This window comes from Lynx rufus, unplaced genomic scaffold (genome assembly GCF_022079265.1).
Source record: "Lynx rufus isolate CCGP_SWC_20201006 ecotype Redwood Valley unplaced genomic scaffold, mLynRuf1.p SCAF_7, whole genome shotgun sequence".
Taxonomy (NCBI): domain Eukaryota; kingdom Metazoa; phylum Chordata; class Mammalia; order Carnivora; family Felidae; genus Lynx; species Lynx rufus.
In genome coordinates this window covers 127337816-127347731 of record NW_025814889.1, presented here as the reverse complement: position 1 = coordinate 127347731, position 9916 = coordinate 127337816, and the positions used below count along the sequence as shown (strand labels likewise).

The 9916-nt window shown below is 42.3% G+C and overlaps 1 protein-coding gene across 1 annotated transcript in view; it reads left to right on the top strand.

Moving 5' to 3' along the window:
* The first annotated feature begins 3881 nt into the window (after positions 1–3881).
* BPIFC (BPI fold containing family C) overlaps positions 3882–9916 on the top strand; it is a 41216-nt gene continuing 35181 nt past the window's right edge. The window contains exon 1 of the mRNA XM_047067157.1: positions 3882–3961. The gene's annotated coding sequence lies outside the window, so the exon portion shown is untranslated. The remainder of the gene's footprint in view (positions 3962–9916) is intronic.

The following is a 9916-nucleotide window of genomic DNA, read 5'->3' as shown; positions in this document are numbered from 1 at the left end:
TAGTACCTCATGCAGTCTTGGTGGGGATTTAATGAGGTAATATATGGTTGGTGCCCAGAGCATAACAAAAAATAGATGTTAGCTCTTATTTTTTCCTACCTCCTATTCCTTCTTCAGGGTGTCCCTTTAACCAGATTTCACCAATACAAAATGTTGGCACATCCCCCCCCCCCCAAACCCATATACAGATGATCCCTATCCCTCTCACTTTTCTCTCCTGCAAAGAATAATATGATTTGTCTTCCAAGCTCAAATGAAGTCTGGTATTCAGACAGCTTTTTTCTATATGGGAATAGCCTGGACATTCTAAGAAGCAGGATGCTCAGTTCCTTAACACTGTTAAGGAACACTAACATCTTGACATCTTTCTTTAATGAACAATTATTCTACCTAGTTAATTATAATGTTTCTTTGGAGTTTTAATTAAAAGCGTCCCTTGATCTGTAGAGACTAAGACGCAGTCAGCCATTAGTAAGTGAGATAATTAATCTTGCCTTCTAGATTGCCATCGTGGGTAGGCTGGATAATCAGGATTTCCCAGCAAATTTTCAGTTAAATCTGAAAAACTAAAATAAATAATGAAACTGGGCACAGTGCTACTGGCTTTGTCATGATGACAAATTCAGCAAATTTGCCCTAAAGCAACTCCTTTAGCAGAAAGGAGCCTAACTGAGCTGACTTCCCAGGTCCCTTCCAAATGAAATAAAACACACTAGCTGCACTCTCTTCTTCCATCTTTGTTTCCTAAACTCGAATTATTAGAGCCTCCTTTTCTAGCATTATTCCATGTCCCACCTGAGTTGCACCATTATTTCATTTTCCCTATAAATCAACCCACTTCTTAAACTATATGTACGTTTGTTTAAAAGGGGGAGCTATATAAAGGGAAAACATACTCATTTCCAAATAGAGAGTAAATGTAAAAAATAAATACCATAGAAACTAAACTTTGTATGTTTTTTTTAAAGTAGGCTCCACACCTAATGTGAGGTTTGAACTCACAACCCCAAGATCAAGAGTCTCACGTTCTACTGACTGAGGCAGCCAGGCACCCCAACTTTGTATGTCTCTCAAAAGTTGTTTAAAATATCTTTTAAATTATTAATTTAAAATAAAAAAGAGAAAATACAGTAGTAACGCATCTTATTAACACTGTATGAAAAACTATGTGCTAGCTCATTCAGCTTAATTGCCTCAGCGACTCTGAAAAGTAAGCATGGTCTCCACTTGTACAGAGGATGGTGGAGACCCAGACAAGTGGAGTAAATTGTCCGGGGTGCCGGGTGGGGTGGGCAGGGCAGGTCCCTGTGAGGCGAGAGCCCTGGAGCACCGCAGGACAGAGACCCCTGGTTCACTTTCTCCAGGCCACCCTTCCAGAAAACTCTCCTCAAATCCTGCACCAGATGCCCCAGAATACACAACAGTGACTCAGGTTTCCACCAAGACTTTCAGATCTTCTAGGACAAAAGGAAAAATTAATACTTGCATCAGGAAAAGTACTGCTGTTTACAACGTTCAGCTTTCCTGTAAGTCTAGCAGATCCTGTGCAGCTGGTTAATGGACAGGAGAGGCACATAGGAGGCTGAGTGGATTGGGGCTCTTTGTGACAGAAAAAGAATGGGGCAGCAGGAGATGAAGGTGAAGGCAGGCAGCCGCTCTGGGCAGGAGAGATGGGAGGAAACCTGGGACCATGAGGGAAGAGAGAGAGAAAGAGGAGAAACAGGCACTGACACCCAGGGAAGATTCTGAGGAAAGGACAGAAATATGAATCGTTTTCCATGTGATGTGTGATGTCACTCCTCTTCTCCCATGTCTACTTTTGCATTCTTTTTCCTCATGTGCTAAAAACAATCACAATAAAATTTCAAGTGTTTAAGTTTCCAGCTCCTGAGATGATCCCACATCCCTCCAGTAGCACATGCACCATGGGAAACCGCCTCTCACATGCACCTGTCCACTTCTGTGGCTTTCACTTCCCCTCTAGGATGATGACTTAGAAATTCATTATTTCCAGCAGACCTTTCCCCGAACTCCAACTCCCCACGTGACACTGCTGTTCAGATGTCCAGTATTTCTGCCCTTCCTACATCATAGACGCACAGCACACCTTTGCTGTTCCCTCCACCCATTTCCTTCTGTGCTTTGCCCACCTGGCTTCTTGTGCTTAGATCTCAGCTCAAATATACCTCCTCAGAGAAGCCCTCCTGGACCATCTTGCAAAGTAAACATGCCTCCACCAGTGACATCACCCTACCAGTTACAAGACAACCACATTCCCTATTTCCTTCATAGCACATGTCACAATGTATACATTTTTATTTATTTTGTTTACTTATTTATTTTGTGTCTTCATCTAATAAACTCCACATGGACAGAGATTCTGTCTTTTTTACTGAAGAGGTCTTTGCACACCGTAGGTGCCCAATATTTGTGAATTTAATGCATGGAATCTGTGATGACAGACAAAAGATTCTATGAGGAAAATGTCTTCCGGCTTGTATCGCCATTGATAAGGCCACATACTAATACATATAATTTTACAGCACTTTACCATTTTAAGAGCAAATTCTTACGGCTTATTGCTATGGTCTGAATGTTTGTGTCCCTCCAAAGTTCATATGTTGAAATGCTACTCCCCGAAGGTGATAGTATCTGTAGGTGGAGATTTTGTGAGGTGCTCAAGTCATGAAGGTGGAACCCTGATGAATGGGATTAATGCCTCATAAAAGACGCTCCAGAGAGATCCCCGCCTCCTTCCACTGCGTGAGGACATTGGCAGAAGGCGCTGGCTGTGAACCAGGAAGATGTGATCGTGCTGGCTCCTTAATCTTGGACTTCCCAGCCTCCAGAACTGTGAGCAATACATTTCTGTTCATACACTGTAGCAGCCCAAACAGACTGATGGTTGACAGCACTTTTTTTCACCAGAACCTATCAAGGTAGATACTATTCTTACTCCCATTTTGTCCCTAAGGAAACGCAAGTTAAAAAGGCAAATGTAACTGGAGGCACACTAGATGAGAAACCTGGAAACGTGCCTGTTCTTATTAGGGTTCCCAATCTCCTCGGTTTTCCCAGGACTGCCCTGGTGTTAGTACGGAAAACCCTGCATCCTGGGGAACCACGGCAGTTTGGTCATTGTATCTTACCCTGAAAACTGTAAGTAAGATGTTAGACACTTTATACAAGCAGATTCCCTGGCCATGTAAAATGTAATGAGTAAAATATGGGGGATGGGAGTACAGACAAGGTTTAGAACCTACAGATGTGAAGTCACATGGTAGTGGCTGCACCCACCCAACCTACCTCAAAGGAATGCTGGGAGCGGAAGGCACTAACAACCTGAAAAGGAACAGACACTTAGAGATATCATCTGTGCTCCTACCCTGCAAGATAAAGGTGGTAACTAGATCAGCCCGGTTACCAAGCCTCATGCTCTCAGGCTGAATCTGATCCACCAAAAGTCCAAAAGGTATTGTGAGCAGTGGGGGGCCACCCACTACAGGGACCCTGACCAGGAAAAACTCGCTTATTTTCCCAGAGAGGAAAATTCTTCCTCTTCCAATTCAAAATAATTTGACACCTTTTCCAGTATCCTGGAAGTCTCAACTTAATCATTCTGGTAATGTAGTCGTAATAATTTCGTGTGTGTGTGTGTGTGTGTGTGTGTGTGTGTGTGTGTGTGTGTGTGTTGGCAGGGGGTAATCATTGCATGGGTGGCATTGTCTACTCATCTAGGTAGAGGCTGTAGTGTTCATTCATGTTATTGGGCAATTGAAGTGTAGCAATTATACATTACATTTTGAAAGAGGCATTTAAAAAAATCCACCACTAGATGATTCAGACTTAATTATCTTGTCTTTTCAGCAGCTGAGTTCAAGGCTCAAGTGGAGAACACATAGCTTCAAAGGCAGAAGGAATCGAAGGTGCTCCCCAGCGTTGGACGCTTCCTCTACTTGAGGTAAGAATCATGAACAAACTTCTCTGCCAGCACATCTCCCAACAGGGATTACCCTCTTACTGGAGATGCCCCGGATCTGGTAGAACACCTTGGACAGTCAGCTGTCACATAGCCTGAGTCCTTACTGTCTGCCTAGGTTTTTCTGTTTTGTGTTTGTTTTTCTGTCACTCATGCCTCCCCCAGAAGACTATGAATAGGCCTAAGAAAGAAAAGAGAGCTTGTTTGGAGGATAAACTTAGTTTTGCATCATTCAGCAATGTTGTATTAAGATGGTCGCTCAATTGTCTGGACTTACTTATGCCTTCATTTCAGTGAGGAACCCAGCTCAGTGGCAGAAAATTCTAGCTTATCTCTGAACTAGCACGGATGTAAGAGTAAGGAATTGCTGTGATCTCTGTGCTTTGGGGCCAGGTCTTAAACCACATCAGTGACCTACATCTTGCCAGAGCAAAGGACGCTCCCACTTGCCCGAATTGTTTAACCTGTTTGTGTTAAGTATAGAGTTTGGGGAAGACTAAGTAAATTTTCAAGGCCTTGTCATTAGAGATCTTGGTAAAATTAGATGTGTTGGCTGAATCCCTTGAAATTAGTCCCCAGTTCTGCCCATATTCAATACCTGTTGGTTTAGACTCCTTACATTCATTTTGTCTTAACCATTAAGTTGGAATATTCTGACAGCCTAGGCTTCTTTAAACCAATTGGCTTAATTTTTCAACCTTTCCCTTGTTTTAAAGGCTACATTTAATTCATTTATCATTCATTTAACTGATTTTTCCAAAGTCTGTCAAAGGTCCCCTCTGTGAATACTTATGGTAAGTCAACCTGTCTCAGGAATTTTCTAAGTTGTCCTGGAGTTTTCTTATTTCTGGTCATCAGAATGGCTTAGGCAAAGGTCATCTAATATATTTGTGTTTTTATTTGTTAAGTTTTAACTTTAATTCCAGTTAGTTGACATACAGTGTTATATTAGTTTGAGGTGTATAAATAGTGATTCAACAATTCTACATGTCACCCAGTGCTCATCACAACAAGTGCACTCCTTAATCCCTATCACCTATTTCACCCATCCCCCACCCACTTCCCTTCTGGTAACAATCTGTTCTCTTTAGTCAAGAGTCTTTTTCTTAGTTTGTCATGTACATATGACATATATATTATATAATATATATAATCTTTTTTCCTTTGCTCATTTGTTTTGTTTCTTAAATTCCACATATGACTGAAATCATCTGGTATTCATCTTTCTCTGACTGACTTATTTCCCTTAGCATTATACTCTCTAGCTCCATTCATGTTGTTGTAACTGGCAAGATTTCATTCTTTTTTATGGCTGAATGATATTCCATTGTGAGTGTGTGTGTGTGTGTGTGTGTGTGTGTGTGTGTGTATACACCACACCTTCTTTATCCATTCATCTATCAGTGGATACTTGGCTGGTTCCATAATTTAGCTGTTATAAGTAATGCTGTTATAAACATAGGAGTGCATGTATCTCTTTGCATTAGTGTTTTTGTATTTATTGGGTAAATATCCAGTAGTGCAATTACTAGATCATATGGTAATTCTATTTTTAACTTTCTGAGGATCTTCCATACTGTTTTTCCACAGTGGCTGTACCAGTTTGCATCCCTACCAGCAGTGCATACATGTTCCTTTTTCTCCATATCCTTTGCCAACACTTGTTGTTTCTTGTGTTGTTGATTTTAGCCACACTGACAGGTGTGGGGTGATATCTCATTGTGGTGTTTTTTTTTAATTTTTTTTAATGTTTATTTATTTCTGAAGCAGAAAGAGACAGAGCATGAGTAGGGGAGGGGCAGAGAGAGAGGGAGAACACAGAATTCGAAGCAAGCTCTGGGCTCTGAGCTGTCAGCACAAAGCCCGACTCGGGGCTCGAACTCACAAACAGTGAGATCATGACCTGAGCCAAAGTCAGTCATTCAACTGGCTGAGCCACCCAGGTGCCCCTCATTGTGGTTTTGATTTGCATTTCCCTGATGATCAGTAATGAGCATCTTTTCATGTGTCTGGTTGGGCATCTGGATGTCTTCTTTGGAGAAATGTCTATTCATGTCTTCTGCCCATTTTTTAATTAGATTCTTGTAAGGTTTGGGGGTGTTGAGTTGTATATGTTCTTTATATATTTTGGATACTAACCCTTTATCACATATATCACTTGCAAATATCTTCTCCTATTCTATAAGTTGCCTTTAGTTTTGTTGATTGTTTCCTCAACAGTGTAAAACCTTTTTATTTTGAAGTAGTCCCAATAGTTTATTTTTGCTTTTATTTCCCTGCCTCAGGGGACATATCTAGAAAAATGTTGCTATGGTAGGGCCATCTAATTTAGAAGTGTTATTCTGTCTGTTCATTGGTATAGAAATTTAATGAGGTTTTGAATCTTGGAAAGAAACAAATCCTTAGAACCAAAAAAATAGGTAACTTGTTGGCAGGGTATGTAAGTCATCTTGGATTCCTTCTTTTAGGGCAATTTATCCTGCCCTTACTTGTCAGCCAAATTACTTAACCTTTTAGGACTCATCTCCTTGCTTGACAAGGTTCCTTCCCTCCCCTGTCCATAAATTATCATCCTAACAAACAATTCAACTGAAAGTTACATACAGTCTATCCTTTTATAGCCCAGTAATTTCATTCACTCATAAAATTTCTAGAGGAAAAATGTTTTTCTATGTGCAGTTTTGAGTTCCTGGATCTCCATCGAAGTAGACCATTTCAGAAACGTCCTTTAACCAAGAAGATAAATAGATTTTTGCTGCTGGAAGGGAATTTAAAATTCCATTTGTGCCCAAGAAAATACAAAAGCATTTGCACTTTGGTGCTTGAAAATTTCCAGATGCTTAATGATTTTTTTTTTCTACATAGAAAATGGCATCACATAACTCATATTTAAAGTTCCCAGATGAAGGGTCGCCTGGGTGGCTCAGTCAGTTAAGCAACCAACTTTGGCTCAGGTCATGATCTCGCAGTCCGTGGGTTCAAGCCTCATGTTGGGCTCTGTGCTAACAGCTCAGAGCCTGGACCCTGCTTTGGATTCTGTATCTCCCTCTCTCTCTGCCCCTCCCCAACTCACACTCTGTGTATGTCTCTCTCTCTCTCTCAAAAATAAATAGATGTCAAAAAAAAAATTAAGTTCTCAGATAAAAATGAAAAATCTAGCACTTATCAAGTAATTAAATTCATAAACACTAACATTTGGAGCCAGAAGAGCAAGTTGTGATTGCCAGGTGCCTGATTTACTACATGGTCTCAGATAGGTCACCAGACTGTCTAAGTCTCTGTGTCCATATGCCTAAGATGGAGGTAGGATAATAGTAACGTCTACCTCCAAGAATTGTTGTGAGTTTTGTAAATGGTAAAAAAAAAAAAATACAAATTTGTTATTTTAGTTGTTACTCCATTAATAAGTAACAACTCTGCTTTGGCTTATTGTGCTTTTTTACTGTAGTAATGAAGAACTATTTAGATGATGGTTTGGTTTTCTCATTTTTTTTTTCACACTTTTCTAGAACCTTTCTTAGTTAACCAAAATCTTGTAAGCCAGTCAGTTGGTCAGTTAGAAAATATTTATTGAGTGGGGCGCCTGGGTGGCGCAGTCGGTTAAGCGTCCGACTTCAGCCAGGTCACGATCTCGAGGTCCGTGAGTTCGAGCCCCGCGTCGGGCTCTGGGCTGATGGCTCGGAGCCTGGAGCCTGTTTCTGATTCTGTGTCTCCCTCTCTCTCTGCCCCTCCCCCGTTCATGCTCTGTCTCTCTCTGTCCCAAAAATAAATAAACGTTGAAAAAAAAAATTAAAAAAAAATATTTATTGAGGTCCTATTATGTGCCAGGCAGAGAGATCATTTCAACCTTAATCTGGATACAGTGGAGTGTGTATAGAATTTGTGGTCTAACATTTTTTTTTCCTTTTGCTTTCCACTGCTTTGAAAAGGTTTCCCTCTTTTTAAAAAATCCCTCTCGTGCCTTCCTGGGTATATGGCACATCCATTTACAATTATTTGCCCACAGCCATGTCAGTGTGCCTGCACATCAGCATGGCTTCACCATTTGTGAAAATGTGGAAATACTTTCATACTAGTTGGTGAACAGTCATTAACCTCAGCCCCAGGAGTGTTCCCCTCACCCCCACAGCTTCATCCATCTCTGCCTGTCCCGCTCTCTGAGACCCCTGGACAACAAGGATCAAAGAGGGCCTAGTACAGATGGCAATAGGACCTAACCCCTGCGTCCATTCTAACTGAGTATAAGACGTTGATATCACCATGCTCCCGCTTGCTTGTCCTACTCCCCACATTTCCTCCAACTCTCTGACCAGAGATCAGCCCCCTACTCGAGTCCCTCCCCCTTGGCTCTTACTGTCATTGCTCTGTGCTTCCCTTGGTGTCTTCTGCACCCTGACTATCCCCAAGCCACCCCTCTGTAGCCCTGCCCCCAGCACTGCTGCCCCTTTCTGTACATTGTCCTGTACAACCAAATCAACTCTATAGGGCCGAAACATCACACGGAGTGCATAAGGCCATAGCAGTGTTAAGATATTGAAATGCCTCAGTTTCTAATAGTAAATAGTCACTGTGAGTCCCTCACCCTATCCCCAGTACCCCAACCACACTGGCCAGTCCATCCAAGACTTCTCCTGTCCCCATGATCCAGTACCTACCCTCCCAACCCTGCCCCCAGACTGTGGCCAACATCTGTTTTAATGGGTGCGTATGCTTCACTAGTGTACAAATGCTTTGTTAATCGCCTCTGCAAAGAACTGTATTATAATTCAGAGCGAGGTAAAGACTCTTCTTTCATTTAGAATTCATTGATTCATTCTACCAATGTTTACCAATCACTCTGTATCTGAGACATTAAGCCGGCTCTAGGACCTCCAAACCAGATGAGGTCTCTGCCCTCATGGCACTTACATTTTGGTAGGAGAGACAGACAATATGTGAGAAAATAAATGTACACACATGAATAAATATGTATATTGACCAAAGATTCCTTCTCATTCAGAAGGAAATGAGATTAATTAATTTAGGGAAGTCAGAAATGCTTCAGAAAGAAGGCTGTGTTTAAAATGGACCTTAGGGGCGCCTGGGTGGCGCAGTCGGTTGAGCGTCCGACTTCAGCCAGGTCACGATCTCGCGGTCCGTGAGTTCGAGCCCCGCGTCGGGCTCTGGGCTGATGGCTCAGAGCCTGGAGCCTGCTTCCGATTCTGTGTCTCCCTCTCTCTCTGCCCCTCCCCCGTTCATGCTCTGTCTCTCTCTGTCCCAAAAATAAATAAACGTTGAAAAAAAAAAAAAAAATTTAAAATGGACCTTAAGGAAGGGCGCCTGGGTGGCTCAGTCGGTCCGACTTCGGCTCAGGTGGCTTGGGTCATGATCTCGCAGTTCGTGAGTTTGTGCCCCACATCGGGTTCTGTGTTGACAGCTCGGAGCCTGGAGCCTGCTTTGGATTCTGTGTTTCCCTCTCTTTCTCTGTCCCTCCCCCACTCACTCTCTGTCTCTCTCTCTCTCTCTCAAAAATGAATAAACATTAAAAATTTTTTTAAAAATAAAAAAAATATAAAATGGACCTTAAGGATGCACAGGGTTTCTCCCGGCCTAAGTGAAGAAGAACAGTATAAGCGTAGGCATTAGGCATGAAGCATGGTGGGTGTTTAGGAACCAGGAGTCCAGTTTGTCTGGACAGTGGGGTACATGGAGAGGGCTCCTGGGAGATTGGGTGAGAAATGTAAACATGTTGACTGAGCCAGGCTCTTCTCACACCTAAAGGTGGACTTACGCACCACAGAACAGAGAGGTCAAGATCCCAGTTCTCAGCCTCATGGCCCTCCAGCAAAATACCCACATGACCATTCACTAATCTGAACATAGGTCCTCTGTGTAGGTTGGGCAGCTTGTGCACTAGACAAAATGCCAGCCTAAGGGATGGGCAGGGGGGCAGCTCCT